At 36.8% G+C, this 7,337-nt stretch overlaps 1 pseudogene; it reads left to right on the forward strand.

The window, feature by feature from the left end:
- The first annotated feature begins 569 nt into the window (after positions 1-569).
- Positions 570-1,053, forward strand: LOC107506586 (annotated as a pseudogene).
- Positions 1,054-7,337: the final 6,284 nt, after the last annotated feature.

Genomic DNA, 7,337 nt, shown 5'->3' on the forward strand with positions numbered 1-7,337 from the left:
CAATATAATAATATTTCTAACAAAAAAATTAAAAACCCTTTACACTTTTAAAGGATGCCACATTGTCCTGTATTTTAGTTCTGTTTTCTTTGTTTTTAACTCTTGCAGACATTAGTGCTTACCACACTCATTTTTTGCTTCTCTTTCATCTCCAATTCTTCTATCTGGTATTGTTTTCTCTCTGCCTTAAATACATCATTTAAAGCAGTGGTCCCCAACCCCTGGGCTGCAGACAAGTACTGTTTGTGGCCTGTTAGGAACCAATACAGCAGGAAGTGAGTAGTGGGCAAGCCAGTGAACTTTCATCTGTTTTTGCAGCTGCTACTCAGTACTAGTGTCACCACCTCAGCTCCAGCTCAGATCATCAGGCATTAGATTCTCATAAGAGCACCTGTCCCTGGTGCCAAAAAAATTGGGGACATCTGCTTTAAAGAATGTCCATTCATCAGGGCCTTTTGGTGGAAAATTCAGTTTTTTTTCTTTTTACTGAAAAGGTCTTCATTTCAACCTCTTTTAAAAAATATTTTGCCTTTTCAGCCATAATTGCCATCTTCCCGTAATCTGCCAAAATGACCAACACAAAGAGAAAGAGAAGAGGCACCCGCTATGTGTTCTCTAGGCCTTTTAGAAAACATGGAGTTGTTCCTTTGGCCACATACATGCAAACCTACAAGAAAGATCAGATATTGTAGATATCAAAAGAATGGGCACTGTTAAAAAAGGAATGCCCCACAAATGTTACCATGGCAAAACTGGAAGAGTTTACAATGTTACCCAGCATGCTGTTGGCATTGTTGTAAACAAGCAAGTTAAGGACAAGATTCATGCCCAGAGAATTAATGTACGTATTGAGTATATTAAGCACTCTAAGAGCTGAGATAGCTTCCTGAAGTGTGTAAAGGAAAGTGATAAAAAAAGAAGGAAGCCAAAGAGAAAGGTAGCTGGCTTCAGCTGAAGCACCAGCCTGCTCCACCCAGAGAAGTACACTTTGTGAGAAAGAACGGAAAGGAACCTGAGCTGCTGGAGCCCATTACCTATGAATTCATGGAATGATAGATTTAAAAAATAAAATAAAAGACCTCTAATTGAGTAGATGTCCCTTCCTCCAAAGAAATATTTAAAGAAAACCAACAGTCCTAAACAAAAATTGTAAATATTTTAGTATCAATCTTTAAATAAAAACTCACTTGTTTTAAAAGTAATCATGTTATCAATTTTACACCTAGAAATATTCACATCAATTTAAAAATATTATCGTTTTTTTCTGGGTTCCAGTCAAGATGGCAGAGTAGGCAAATGCTGTGCTTGTCTTCTCCCATGACTACATCAAAATTGCAACTAAATTATAAAACAATCGACCTGGAGATCTATCTGAAGACTGGCTGAATAGAACTCCTAAAACTAAGCATATAAAGAAAAAGCCACAGCAAGACCACTAAGAGAGGAGGAGACATGAAATGAGATGGTACCACACCCATGTGTGGCAGCTGAGAATCAGGAGGGATCCCTCAGCTACAGAGATTCCCCAACACCAGTCTCCCCAGCCCAGGTTTCCAGTGACAGAAAAATAAATCTACACAACAGCTGGCTGTAAAAGTCAGCAGGGAATCCATCCCGCTGAGACAGAGGGCTACTAGAAACCCAGATGTCCTCAGTTACTCACAAACACTCAGCCTAGGCTCCAGTGAAAGGAAAGAAGGTGCTAGACATATGGAACGAAACTGATTTGTGTGGCTTCAGGTCAAGGGAAGCCATTGACCCTGTGTTGAGTCTTCCCTTCTCACAGCTTGCAGGGAGAGGTTGGCACCAAATCTGAATCTGCATTAACTTGGTGAACACCCCTTACCCCACCCTGGTAACTCCTTGAGGCTTTGCTCCACCTAACTTGAGCACCACCCTAGGCCTGCACTGCAAAATTTCTTAAAAACCCTCCAAGGTCTCCAGGCCCCAGACAGATGACAGCCTCAGTATGCCCTATGCCATTTCCATGCCATTTAATGAATGGCCCCAGGACCATCATGGGTGGCAGCCAGCCTCATAGGGCAGCATGGCTTCTCCCATGTGGCTCTGAGCTCAACACAGGCAGCTACCAACTGTAAACTGCTTTATAATATCTACCAGGTGGCCTGGTTCAGGCACAAACAGTGGCTGACCTCAGCGTCCACAAGAGGCTCCCCCAAAAGATCCCAGAAACAGTACACTCAGTGCTGGCTTCAGAACATAACAGAGCACCACACAATTAGGTCCACAAGTGACACACACAAAGGGTGGTCCCCACAGGCACCAGAGCCCTATTGGGGCAAATCTTGCTCTGTGGGGCAGCCCCAGATGTGGTCGTGGCCAGTCCTTACAGGTAGGCACTCTTATGGCCAACCCCACCCACTGATATGCCAACAACAAACAAGGCTCAACCATAACAGGAAGGCATACAAAACCAACATAAGGAACACTCTTGGGACACCCAGCTCAGGTGATCCAGGACACTATGCCATTGGGCCTCACAGGGCACTTACTACATAAAGCCATCTTGCCAAAACTGGGAGATATAGCAGATATACCTAATACAGAGAAACAAACGCAGAGAGGAAGCCAAAAAGAGGAGACAGAGAAACATGTCCCAAATGAAAGAAGAGGAGAAAACTCTAGAAAAAGAACAAGATGAAATGGAGGCAAGCAATCTAACAGACATGGAGTTCAAAACTCTAGTTGTAAGAATGCTCAATGAATTTAGAGGAAGAATAGATCAACTCAGTGAGAATGTCAACAAATAGATAGTAAAAATAAATAAGAGCATAGAAATCATAAAAAAGTTGGAAATGAAGAATACAATAACTGAAATAAAGAATATACTAGAAGGAATAAACAGCAGATTAGATGAAGCAGAGGATCAAATTAATAATTTGAAGAAAAGGTAGCAAAAACATATGATCAGAACAGGAAAAAGAAAAACGAATTTAAAAAAAATGACAATAGTCTAAGAAATTTCTGGAACAAAAATCAAGTATACCAACATTTGCACCATTGGGAAACCAGATGGAGAAGAGAGCAAGGTTTTAAAATCATATTACAAGAAATAATTATGGAAGTCTTCTCCAATCTGGCAAAGGAAATAGACACAGAAACCCAGGAAGCACAGAGAGTCTCAGACAAGATGAACCCAAAGAGGCCCACACCAAGACACATCATCATTAAAATAGCAAAGATTAAAGACAAAGAGAGAATCTTAAAAGCAGCAAGAGAAAAGCAGTTAATTACCTACAAGAGAGCCCCTATAATACTGTCAGCTGATTTCAACAGAAACTTTGCAGGCCAGAAGGGATTGACATGAAATATTCAAAGTGCAAAAAGCAAGGACCTAAAACCAAGATTATTCTACCCAGCAAATCTACCAGTTAGAATCCAATGACAGATAAACAAAAGATAAAAGTGTTCATCACCACCAAAGCAGTATTACGAGAAATGTTAAAAAAAAACTTCTTTAAGAAGAAGAAGGGGGCTAAAGAACATAAATATGAATAATAGAGTGTTAATAACTATGTATCTATCAATAATTACTTTAAATGTAAATGGATTAAGTACTTCAATCAAAAGACATAGGTAATTGAGTGGATAAGAAAACAAGACCCATACATGGGTTGTCTACAGGAGACGCATTTCAGATAGAAAGACATACACAGACTGAAAGTAAAGAGATGGAAAAAGATATTTTATGCACATGGAAATGAAATAAAAAGCTGGGATAGCAATACTTACATCAGACAAAATAGACTTTAAAACAAATGCTGTAACAAAAATCAAAGAAAGACACTATATTATGAGAAAAGCATCAATCCAACAAGAGGATATAACTCTTATAAACTTTGACATATAGTAGCACCTAAATTTATAAAGCAAATATTGATGGACATAAGGGAGAGAGCAACATAATACAGTAATTGTACGGGACTTTAACACACCATTGACAGCAATGTATAAATCATCCAGGCATAAAATCAACAAGGAAACAGTGGCCTTAAATGATATATTAGACCAGATGGATTTAATGGCAATTTTTAGAGGATTTTACCCCAGAGAAGCAGAATATACATTCTTATCAAGCACACACAGAGCATTCTTCAGGATAGACCACATGTTAGGCCACAAGACAAGTCTCAATAAATTTAAGAAGATTGAAATCATATCAGGAATCTTCTTGACCACAATGGTATGAAATCTAATACAGAGAAACAAACACAGAGAGGCAGCCAAAATGAGGAAACAAAAAATGTGGCCCATGTGAAAAAACTGTAGAAAACTTCAAAAAATGAACTAAATGAAATTGAGACAAGTAATCTACCAGATACGGAGTTCAGAACAATGGTTATAAGGATGCTTAAGGAACTTAGTGAGAATGTCAACAAAGAACTAGTAAACATAAAAAAGGATATAGAAACCATAAAAAAGAACCAGTCAGAAATGAAGAATATTCTAGAAAGAAAAAAACAGCAGATTAGATAGGATCTAATCATGAAGCATAGATCAAGTCAGCAATTTCAAAGACTAGGCAGCAAAAACTTCCAGTCAGTACAGCAAAAATTAAAATAATAATTTAAAAAGTGAGGATAGTTTAAGAAACCTTTGGGACAACATTAAGCATAACAATACATGCATCGTAGGAGTACCAGAATGAGAAGAGAGAGACCAAGGGATTAAGGACCCATTTCAAGAAATAATGACTGTAAACTTCCCTATCCTGGTGAAGGAAATAGATATACAAGCCCAGGAAGTGCAGAGAGTCCCAAACAAAATGAACCTAAAGAGGCCCACAACAAACACATCATCATTAAAATTGCAAAGGTTAAAGACAAGGAGAGAATCTTAAAAGCAGCAAGAGAAAGGCAGTTAGTTACCTACAAGGAAGCACCCATCAGTCTTTCAGTTGATTTCTCAAGAGAAATTTTGCAGGCTAGGAATATTGGCATGAAATATTTAAAGTGATGTAAAGCAAGGAACTACAACCAAAACTACTCTACCCAGCAAGGCTATCAATTAAAAATGAAGGAGAGATAAAGAGCTTCCCAGACAAGAAAAAGCTAAAGGAATTTAGCACCACCAAACCAGTATTAAAAAAAAAATGTTAGAGGAAATTCTTTAATAATAAGAAGAGGAAAAACATAAATATGAACAACATAATGACAATAACTAAGTACCTATCAATAACCACTTAAAAGGTAAATGGGTTAAATGCTCTAATCAAAAGACATAGGTAGCTGAATAGATAAGAAAACAAGATGTGCTGTTTACAAGAGATCCACTTCTGATCAAATGACACACAAAGACTGAAAGTAAAGGGACGGCAAAAGATATTTCATCACATGGAAATGAAAAAAACTGGGATAACAATATTTATACCAGACAAAATAGACTTTAAAACAAAGGCTAAAACAAGAGGCAAAGAAGGACCCAGTAATCCCACTTCTGGGTATTTATCCAAAGAAACTCAAAACACTACTGCAAAGAAATATGAGACTCTATATGTTTATTGCAGCATGATTTACTATAACCAAGATATGAAGGCAACATAGGTGTCCATCGATGGATGAATGGATAAAGAAGAGTTGGTACATATGTACAATGGATTATTACTCAGCCATAAAAAAGAATGAAATCTTGTCATCTGCAACAACATGGACCTAGAGGGTACTATACTGAGTGGAGTAAGACAGAGAAAGACAAATGCCATATAATTGCATTTACATGTGAACAAAATAAACAACACAAAAACAAACTGATAGATACAGAGAACACTTTGATGTTTTCCAGATGGGAGGAGAATTGGAGGGCCAGTGAAGGGATAAGGAAATGCAAATTGGTAGTTACAAAGCAGTCACAAAGATGTGAAGTACAGCATAGGGAATATAGCTAATAATATTGTAATAACTATATACAGTACCACGTGGGTACTAGACTCATCGGGCGTATCACCGCATAAATTATATAAATGTCTAACCACTATGTTGTACATGTGAAACTAATATGAAATAATATTTAATGTCAGCTTTAATTGAAGAATAAAATTTAAAATTTTAAAAATATGATGAAATCTTTAATCTTTTAATATTATCAATACCTAATCAGTGTTCTGATTTCTCACTGTCTCATAGATGCTACATTTTGTTTTACAATTTGTTTGCTTGGATCAGATATAAATAAGGCCTACATATTTTAATTTGGTATATGTTTCTCAGGCCTCTTTAAATCTATAAGTTTTCTTTCCACCTCTTTTTTTCCCCCTTGAAGTTTGTTTTTTGAGGAATGCTGGTTGTTTGTACCATCGAGTTTCCCACAGTCCTGATTTCACTAATTGACACCTTATTCTTTTTATTTTACTTCACAATTTTTATAAATTTTTATTGTGGAACAATATAGAAAACATAAAATGTGCCATTTTCTCTGGTATTAATTGCATCAACAATGTTGTAGGGCCACTACCATTATTTCCAAAATTTTTTATCACCTCCAAACAGAAACTGTACATATTAAGCAATAACTCCCAATTATTCCCCTCTCCTAGGCCCCAACAATAACTATTCTATTTTGTCTCTATGAATTTGCCTATTCTAGGTATCTCATATAAGTGAAATCATACAATATTTATCTCTTTCTGTCTGGTTTATTTTACTTAGCATAATGTCTCCAAAGTTCATTCAACATTGTAGCATGTCAGGATTTCATTCCTTTATATGACTGAATAATATTCCAGTGTGTGTGTGTGTGTGTGTGTGTGTGTGTGTGTGTGTGTGTGTGTCATATGTTGTTTATCCATTCATCTGTTGGTGGACATTTCAGTTCTTTATATCTTTTGGTTATTTTGAGCCATCATTTTATAAATATTGGCTACAAATGTCTGTTGCAATTCCTATTTTTAATTATTTTGGGCATATACCTGGAATTGAACTTCTGGATTATATGGTAATTCTATGTTCCATTTTTTGAGGAACCGCCATACTGTTTTCCATAGCGGCAGTACTATTTATATTCCCACTAATAATATACAAGATCCAGTATCTCCAAATTCTCACCAGCACCTGTTATTCTCTTGAACATATCCATCCTCCTGGATGTGAGGTGGTATCTCATCGTGGTTTTGATTTTCACTTCTCTAGTAATTAGAGATGTTGAGAATTTTTCATGTGTTTATTGGCCTTTTTTTCTTTGGAGGAGTGTCTATTCAAGTCCTATACCCATTTATTAATCAGGTGGTTTAGTTTTTTGTGATAGAGTTTTATGTACATATAGTCAGTTAGTAATCCTTTCATTAGGTTTTTAGGGATGCCATAACAAAGTATCGAGGACTG

This window comes from Rousettus aegyptiacus, unplaced genomic scaffold (genome assembly GCF_014176215.1).
Source record: "Rousettus aegyptiacus isolate mRouAeg1 unplaced genomic scaffold, mRouAeg1.p scaffold_m13_p_9, whole genome shotgun sequence".
Classification (NCBI taxonomy): Eukaryota; Metazoa; Chordata; class Mammalia; order Chiroptera; family Pteropodidae; genus Rousettus; species Rousettus aegyptiacus.